This window comes from Triticum aestivum, chromosome 7A (genome assembly GCF_018294505.1).
Source record: "Triticum aestivum cultivar Chinese Spring chromosome 7A, IWGSC CS RefSeq v2.1, whole genome shotgun sequence".
In the NCBI taxonomy this organism is placed as follows: domain Eukaryota; kingdom Viridiplantae; phylum Streptophyta; class Magnoliopsida; order Poales; family Poaceae; genus Triticum; species Triticum aestivum.
The window spans coordinates 590616163-590626291 of record NC_057812.1 but is presented as its reverse complement, the minus strand read 5'-3'; positions in this window follow the sequence as shown (position 1 = coordinate 590626291).

Here is a 10129-nt window from a genome sequence, read left to right as displayed (position 1 = left end):
TGTATCTAGAGTATTAAGTTCATAAGAACGGAGTAACGCTTTAAGCAAGATGACATGATGTAGAGGGATAAACTCATGCAATATGATATAAACCCCATATTTTTATCCTCGATGGCAACAATACAATATGTGTCGTTTCCCCTACTGTCACTGGGATCGAGCACCGCAAGATTGAACCCAAAGCTAAGCACTTCTCCCATTGCAAGAAAGATCAATCTAGTAGGCCAAACCAAACTGATAATTCGAAGAGACTTGCAAAGATAACCAATCATACATAAAAGAATTCAGAGAAGATTCAAATATTGTTCATAGATAATCTTGATCATAAACCCACAATTCATCGGATCTCGACAAACACACCACAAAAGAAGATTACATCGAACAGATCTCCAAGAGAATCAAGGAGAACTTTGTATTGAGATCCAAAGAGAGAGAAGAAGCCATCTAGCTAATAACTATGGACCCGAAGGTCTAAGGTAAACTACTCACACATCATCGAAGAAGCTATGGTGTTGATGTAGAAGCCCTCCGTGATCAATGCCCCCTCCGGTGGAGTGCCGGAAAAGGCCCCAATATGGGATCTCATGGGTACAGAAGGTTGCGGCAGTGGAATTAGGTTTTCGTGGTGCTCCCTGATGTTTCCACGGTACATCGGTATATATAGGAGGAAGAAGTAGGTCGGTGGAGCCATGAGAGGCCCACGAGGGTGGAGGGCGCGCCCGAGGGGGTAGGCGAGCCCCCTGCCTCGTGGCCTCCTCGTTGATTGCTTGACGTCCACTCCAAGTCCTCTGGATCACGTTTGTTCCAAAAATCATGCTTCCGAAGGTTTCATTCCATTTGGTCTTCGTTTGATATTATTTTTCTACAAAACACTGAAATAGGAAAAAAAGAGAAATTTGGGCTAGGCCTTCGGTTAATAGGTTAGTCCCAAAAATAATATAAAAGTGTATAAATAAGCCCATTAAACATCCAAAACAGAATATATAATAGCATGGAACAATCAAAAATTATAGATACGTTGGAGACGTATCACACCTTCAGAGCACCTTATAATCACCTAGTTATGTTGTGATGTTTGGTAGCACACAAAGTGTTCCTCCGGTATTCGGGAGTTGCATGATCTCATAGTCATAGGAACATGTATAAGTTATGGAGAAAGAAATAGCAACAAACTAAACGATCATCGTGCTAAGCTAACAGATGGGTCAAGTCAATCACATCATTCTCTAATGATGTGATCCCATTAATCAAATGACAACTCATGTCAATGGTTAGGAAACATAACCATCATTGATTCAACGAGCTAATCAAGTAGAGGCAAACTAGTGACACTCTGTTTGTCTATGTATTCACACATGTACTAAGTTTCCAGATAATACAATTCTAGCATGAATAATAAACATTTATCATGATATAAGGAAATAAATAATAACTTTATTATTGCCTCTAGGGCATATTTCCTTCAGTCTCCCACTTGCAAGAATCAATAATCTAGTTCACATCGTCATGTGATTTAACACCAATAGTTCACATCTTTATGTGATTAGTTCACATCTCCATGTGACTAATACCCAAAGGGTTTACTAGAGTCAATAATCTAGTTCACATCGCTATGTGATTAATACCCAAAGACTGATCATGTTTTGCTTGTGAGAGAAGTTTAGTCTACGGGTCTGCAACATTCAGATCCACATGTATTTTGCAAATTTCTATGTCTACAATACTCTGCACGGAGCTACTCTAGCTAATTGCTCCCACTTTCGATATGTATCTAGATCGAGACTTAGAGTCATCTGGATCGATGTAAAAAGCTTGCATCGATGTAACTCTTTACGACGAACTCTTTTATCATCTCCATATCCGAGAAATATTTCCTCGGTCCTCTAAGGATAATTTTGACCGTTGTACAGTGATCTACTCCTGGGTCACTATTGTACTCCTTTGCCATAATGATGCTAAGGTATACAATAGGACTGGTACATATCATATCATACTTTATAGAACCTATGATTGAGGCATAGGGAATGAATTTTCATTCTCTTTCTATTTTCTGCCGTCGTCGGGTTTTGAGTCTTTACTCAACTTCACACCTTGCAACACAGGAAAGAACTCCTTCTTTGACTTTTCCATTTTGAACTACTTCAAAATCTTGGCAAGGTATGTACTCATTGACAATATATCAAGCGTATTGATCTATCTCTATAGATCTTGATGCTCAATATGTCAGTAGCTTCATCGAGGTATTTATTTGAAAAACTCTTTTCAAACACGCCTTTATGCTTTTCATAAAATTCTACATTATTTCCGATCAACAATATGCCATTCACATATACTTATCAGAAATTTTGTAGTGCTCCCACTTACTTCGTTGTAAATACAGGCTTCACCACAAGTCTGTATAAAACCATATGCGTTGACCACTTTATAAAAGCATATATTCCAACTCTGAGATGCTTGCACCAGTCCATAGATGGATTGCTGGAGCTTGCTCACTTTGTTAGCACCTTTCGGATCGACAAAACCTTCTGGTTGCATCATATACAACTCTTCTTCAAGAAATCCATTAAGGAATGCAGTTTTGACATCCATTTGCTAGATTTCATAAAATGCGGCAACTGCTAACATGATTCGGACAAACTTTTAAGCATCGATACGAGTTAGAAAATCTCATCATAGTCAACACCTTGAACTTGTCGAAAACATTTTGTGACAATTCGAGCTTTGTAGATAGTAACACTACTATCAGCGTCCGTCTTCCTCTTGAAGATCCATTTACTCTTAATGACTCACCGATCATATGGCAAGTCAATCAAAGTCCATACTTTGTTCTCATACATGGATCCCATCTCAGATTTCATGGCCTCAATCCATTTTCGGAATCTGGGCTCATCATCGCTTCCTCATAGTTCGTAGGTTCATCATGGTCTAGTAATATGACCTCCAGAACAGGATTATCGTACCACTCTGGTGCGGATCTCACTCTGGTTGACCTACGAGGTTAGGTAGTAACTTGATCAGAAGTTTCATGCTCATCATCATTAGCTTCCTCACTTACTGGTGTAGGAATCACAAGAACTGATTTCTGTGATGAACTACATTCCAATTCGGGAGAAGGTATAATTACCTCATCAAGTTCTACATTCCTCCCACTCACTTCTTTCGAGAGAAACTCCTCTAGAAAGGATTCACTCTTAGCAACAAAGATCTTTCCTTCGGATCTGTGATAGAAGGTGTACCCAACCATTTCTTTCGGGTATTCTATGAAGAGGCACTTCTCCGATTTGGGTTTGAGCTTTATCAAGTTGAAACCTTTTCACATAAGCATCCCAACCCCAAACTATAAGAAATGACAGCTTAGGTTTCTAGCCAAACCAAAGTTCATACGGTGTCGTCTCAACGGATTAGACGGTGCCATATTTAACGTGAATGTAGCTGTCTCTAATGCATGACCCCAAAACGATAGTGGTAAATCGTTAAGAGGCATCATAGATTGCACTATATCCAATAAAGTACGGTTATGATGTTCGGACACACCATTATGCTGTGGTGTTCCAGGTGGCATGAATTTGTGAAACTATTCCACATTGTTTTAGTTGAAGACAAAACTCGTAACTCAAATATTCGTCTCCGCGATCAGATCATAGAAACTTTATTTTCATGTTACAATGATTTTCCACTTCACTCTGAAATTCTTTGAACTTTTCAAATGTTTCAAACTTATGTTTCATCAAGTAGATATACCCATATCTGCTCAAATCATCAGTGAAGGTCAGAAAATAATGATACCCGCCGCGAGCCTCAACACTCATCGGATGGCATACATCAGTACGTATTATTTCCAATAAGTCAGTTGCTTACTCCATTATTTCGCAAGCATCAAATGATTCATAATCAAGTGATTCCAAAAGCCCATTAGCATGGAGTTTCTTCATGCACTTTACACCAATATGACCTAAACGACAGTGCCACATATAAGTTGCACTATCATTATTAACTTTGCATCTTTTGGCTTCACTATTATGAATATGTGTATTACTACGATCAAGATTCAATAAACCATTCACCTTGGGTGTATGACCTCAGAAGGTTTTATTCATGTAAACAGAATAACATTTATCCTTGACTTAAATGAATAACCGTATTGCAATAAACATGATCCAATCATATTATGCTCTACGCAAACACCAAATAACATTTATTTTAGGTTCAACACTAATCTCAAAGGTAAATGGAGTGTGCGATGGTGATCTTATCAACATTGGAATCACTTCCAACTCACATCATCACCTCGCCCTTAACTAGTCTCTATTTATTTTGCAACTCCCATTTCGAGTTACTACTCTTAGTAACTAAACTAGTATCAAATACTGAGGTGTTGTTATGAACACTACTAAAGTACACATCAATAACATGTATATCAAATGTATACTTTTGTTCACTTTGCCATCCTTCTTATCCGCCAAGTATCTAGGGCAGTTCCACTTCCAGTGACCATTTCCTTTGCAGTAGAAGCACTCAGTTCCAGGCTTGGGTCTAGCTTTGAGCTTCTTCATGGGAGTGGCAACTTGCTTGCCTTTCTTCTTTGAAGTTCCTCTTTCTTTTCCTTTGCCCTTTTCTTGAAACTAGTGGTCTTGTTAACCATCAACACTTGATGCTATTTCTTGATTTCTACCTTCACCGATTTCAGCATCGCGAAGAGCTTGGGAATTACTTTCGTCATCCCTTGCATATTATAGTTCATCACTAAGTTCTAGTAACTTGGTTATAGTGACTAGAGAACTTTATCAATGACTATCTTATCTGGAAGATTAACTCCCACTTGATTCAAGCAATTGTAGTACCCAGACAATCTGAGCACATGCTCACTGGTTCAGCTATTCTTCCACCTTGTAGGCAAAGTACTGTCAGATTTCTCATACCTCTCGACACGGGCATGAGTATGAAATACCAATTTCAACTCTTAGAACATCTTATATGTTCCATGGCGTTCAAAACGTTTTTGAAGTCCCGGTTCTAAGCCCTAAAGCATGGTGCACTAAACTATTAAGTAGTCATCATACAGAGCTTTGTCATACATTCATAACGTGTGCATCTGCTCCTGCAATAGGTCTGTCACTTAGCGGTGCATCAAGGACATAATTCTTGTGTGCAACAATGAGGATAATCCTTAGATCACGGACCCAGTCCGCGTCATTGCTACTATCATCTTTCAACTTATTTTTCTCTAGGGACATATCAAAAATAAACGGGGAACTACATCACAAGCTATTGATCTACAACATAGATATACAAAAACTATCAGGACTAAGTTCATGATAAATTAAGTTCAATTAATCAAATTACTTAAGAACTCCCACTTAGATAGATATGTCTCTAATCATCTAAGTGATCACGTGATCCATATCAACTAAACCATGTCCGATCATCATGTGAGATGGAGTAGTTTTCAATGGTGAACATCACTATGTTGATCATATCTACTATATGATTCACGCTCGACCTTTTGGTCTCAGTTTTCCGAGGCCATATCTGCATATGCTAGGCTCGTCAAGTTTAACCCGAGTATTCTGCGTGTGCAAAACTGGCTTGCACCCGTTGTATGTGAACGTAGAGCTTATCACACCCGATCATCACGTGGTGTCTCGGCACGACGAACTATAGCAATGGTGCATACTCACGGAGAACACATATACCTTGAAATTTAGTTATAGATCATCTTATAATGCTACCATAGAACTAAGCAAAATAAGATGCATAAAGGATAAACATCACATGCAATCAATATAAGTGATATGATATGGCCATCATCCTCATGTGCGTTTGATCTCCATCTCCAAAGCACCATCATGATCACCATCGTCATGGGCTTGACACCTTGATATCCATCGGAGCATCGTTGTCATCTCGCCAAATATTGCTTCTACGACTATCACTACCGCTTAGTGATAAAGTAAAGCATTTACATGGCGATTGCATTTCATACAATAAAGCGACAACCATATGGCTCCTACCAGTTGCCGATAACTGTGTTACAAAACATGATCATATCATACAATAAAATTTAGCATCATGTCTTGACCATATCCCGTAACAACATGCCCTGCAAAAACAAGTTAGACGTCCTCTACTTTATTGCAAGTTTTACGTGGCTGCTACGGGCTGAGCAAGAACCGTTCTTACCTACGCATCAAAAACCACAACGCGGTATAGTGATTGCTTTTTGATCTTCACAAAGAACCCTATTCATTGAATCCGATTCAACTAAAGTTGGTGAAACTGACTCCCACCAGCCACCTGTGTGCGAAGCACATCGATAGAACCAGTCTCGCGTAAGCGTACGCGTAATGTCGGTTTGGGCCGCTTCATCCAACAATACCGCTGAATCAAGAAACAATTAGTGACGGCAATCAATATGTATATACCCACACCCACAACTCCTTTGTGTTCTACTCATGCATATAACATCTACGCATAGACCTGGCTCGGATGCCACTGTTGGGGAACATAGTAATTTCAAAAAAAAATCTACGCACACGCAAAATCATGGTGATTCATAGCAACGAGAGGGAAGAGTGTTGTCTAAGTACCCTCGTAGACCGTAAGAGGAAGCGTTATGACAATGCGGTTGATGTAGTCGTACATCTTCACGATCGACCGATCCTAGCACCGAAGGTACGGCACCACCGCGATCTGCACACGTTCGGCTCGGTGACGTCCCACAAACTCACGATCCAGTAGAGCTTCGAGGGAGAGCTTCGTCAGCACGACGACGTGATGACGGTGATGATGATGCTACCAGAATAGGGCTTCGCCTAAGCACCGCTACGATATGACTGAGGTGGATTATAGTGGAGGGGGGCACCACGCACGGCTAGAAACAATCAACTTGTGTGTCTATGGGGTGTCCCCCTCCCCATATATAAAGCAGTGGAGGAGGGGAGGGGCCTTCCCTCTCTATGGCGCGCCCTAGGGGAGTCCTACTCCCACCGGGAGTAGGATTCCCTCTTCCCTAGTTGGAGTAGGAGAGGAAGGGAAGGAGGAGTAGGAGAGAAGGAAAGCCCCCCCCCAAACCTATTCCAATTCGGCCTCCAGCCCAAAGGGGAGCGCACCAGCCCCTTGTGGGCTAGTGTGCTTCCTTCTTATGGCCCATAAGGCCCATAACTTCTCCCGAGGGGTTCCGGTAAACTCCTCGTACTCCAAGAAAATGCCTGAACCACTCGGAACCATTCCAATGTCCAAACATAGGCTTCCAATATATCGATCTTTATGTCTCGACCATTTCGAGACTCCTTGTCATGCCCGTGATCACATACGGGACTCCGAATGATGTCTACGACACAACCTTCTTCTTGTAGACGTTGTTGGGCCTCCAAGTGCAGAGGTTTGTAGGACAGTAGCAAATTTCCCTCAAGTGGATGACCTAAGGTTTATCAATCCATGGGAGGCGTAGGATGAAGATGGTCTCTCTCAAACAACCCTGCAACCAAATATCCAAGAGTCTCTTGTGTCCCCAACACACCCAATACAATGATAAATTGTATAGGTGCACTAGTTTGGCGAAGAGATGGTGATACAAGTGCAATATAGATGGTAGATAAAGGTTTTTGTAATCTGAAAATATAAAAACAGCAAGGTAACTAATGATAAAAGTAAGCACAAACGGTATTGCAATGTGTTGAAACAAGGCCTAAGGTTCATACTTTCACTAGTGCAAGTTCTCTCAACAATAATAACATAATTGGATCATATAACTATCCCTCAACATGCAACAAAGAGTCACTCCAAAGTCACTAATAGCAGAGAACAAACGAAGATATTATGCTAGGGTACAAAACCACCTCAAAGTTATCCTTTCTGATCGATCTATTCAAGAGTCTGTAGTAAAATAACATGAAGCTATTCTTTCCGTTTGATCTATCCTAGAGTTCATACTAGAATAACACCTTAAGTCACAAATCAACCAAAACCCTAATGTCACCTACATACTCCAATGTCACCTCAAGTATCCATGGGTATGATTATACAATATGCATCACACAATCTCAGATTCATCTATTCAACCAACACAAAGAACTTCAAAGAGTGCCCCAAAGTTTCGGCTAGAGAGTCAAGACGAAAACGTGTGCCAAACCCTATGCATAAGTTCACGAGGTCATGGAACTCGCAAGTTGATCAGCAAAACATACATCAAGATGATCACGTGATATCCCATTGTCACCACGGATAAGCACATTTAAGACATACATCAAGTGTTCTCAAATCCTTAAAGACTCAATCTGATAAGTTAACTTCAAAGGGAAAACTCAATCCATTACAAGAGAGTAGAGGGGGAGAAGAATCATAAGATCCAACTATAATAGCAATGCTCGCGATACATCAAGATTGTGCCAAATCAAGAACACGAGAGAGAGAGAGAGAGAGAGAGAGAGAGAGAGAGAGATCAAACACATAGCTACTAGTACATACCCTCAGCCCCGAGGGTGAACTACTCCCTTCTCGTCATGGAGAGTGCCGGGATGATGAAGATGGCCACCAGAGAGGGATTCCCCCACTCCGACAGGGTGCCGGAATGGGCCTAGATTGGTTTTCTATGGCTACAGAGGCTTGCGGCGGCGGAACTCCCGATCTAGGTTTCTTTTTGGAAGTTTGGGGTTAAATAAGAGATGTTCGAGTTGGGAACAAGTCAGGGGGTCCCCGAGGCAGCCACGAGGTAGGGGCGCGCCCAGGGGGTAGGGCGCACCCCCACCCTCGTGGTGGCCTCGGGACTCTTCTGGGCCATCTCTAGTACTCCATGGGCTTCTTCTGGTCCAAAAATGATCTCCGTGAAATTTCAGCTCAATTAGACTCGGTTTGATTTTCCTTTTCAGCGATACCCAAAAACAAGGAAAAAACAGAAACTGGCATTGGGCTCTAGGTTAATAGGTTAGTCCCAAAAATCATATAAAATAGCATATAAATGCATATAAAACATCCAATGTTGATAATATAATAGCATGGAACAATCAAAAATTATAGATACGTTGGAGACGTATCAATCATCCCCAAGCTTAATTCCTGCTCGTCCTCGAGTAGGTAAATGATAAAAACAGAATTTTTGATGTGGAATGCTACCTAACATATTTATCCATGTTATTCTCTTTATTGTGGCAAGAATATTCAGATCCATAAGATTCAAGACAAAAGTTTAGTATTGACATAAAAATAATAATACTTCAAGCATACTAACTAAGCAATTATGTCTTCTCAAAATAACATGGCCAAAGAAAGCTTATCCCTACAAAATCATATAGTTTGGCTATGCTTCATTTTCGTCACACAACAATGCTCTCATCATGCATAACCCCGTTGACAAGCCAAGCAATTGTTTCATACTTTAGTAATCTCAAACTTTTTTCAACTTTCATGCAATACATGAGCATGAGCCACGGACATAGCACTATGGGTGGAACAGAATATAATGATGGGGGTTGTGTGGAGATTACAAAAAAGGAGAAAGTCTCACATGGAAGCGGCTAATCAACGGGCTATGGAGATGCCCATCAATTGATGTCAATGCAAGGAGTAGGGATTGCCATGCAATGGATGCACTAGAGCTATAAATGTATGAAAGCTCAACAAAATAAACTAAGTGGGTGTGCATCCAACTTGCTTGCTCATGAAGACCTAGGGTATTTGATGAAGCCCATCGTTGGAATATACAAGCCAAGTTCTATAATGAAAATTTCCCACTAGTATATGAAAGTGACAATACAAGAGACTCTCTATCATAAATATCATGGTGCTACTTTGAAGCACAAGTGTGGAAAAAGGATAGTAGCGCTGTCCCTTTTTTATCTTTTCTTTTATTTGGCCTTTCTTTTTTTCGGCCTTTCTTTTTTTCGGGGCAATGCTATATTAATGATGATCATCATACTTCTATTTATTTACAACTCAATGATTAAAACTTGATATTAGAACAAAGTATGACTCTATATGAATGCCTCCGGTGGTGTACCGGGAAGGGCAATGAATCAAGAGTGACATGTATGATAAATTATGCACGGTGGCCTAGCCACAAATATGATGTCAACTACATGATCATGCAAGGCAACAATGATGATGTGTGTCATGATGAACGGAACGGTGGAAA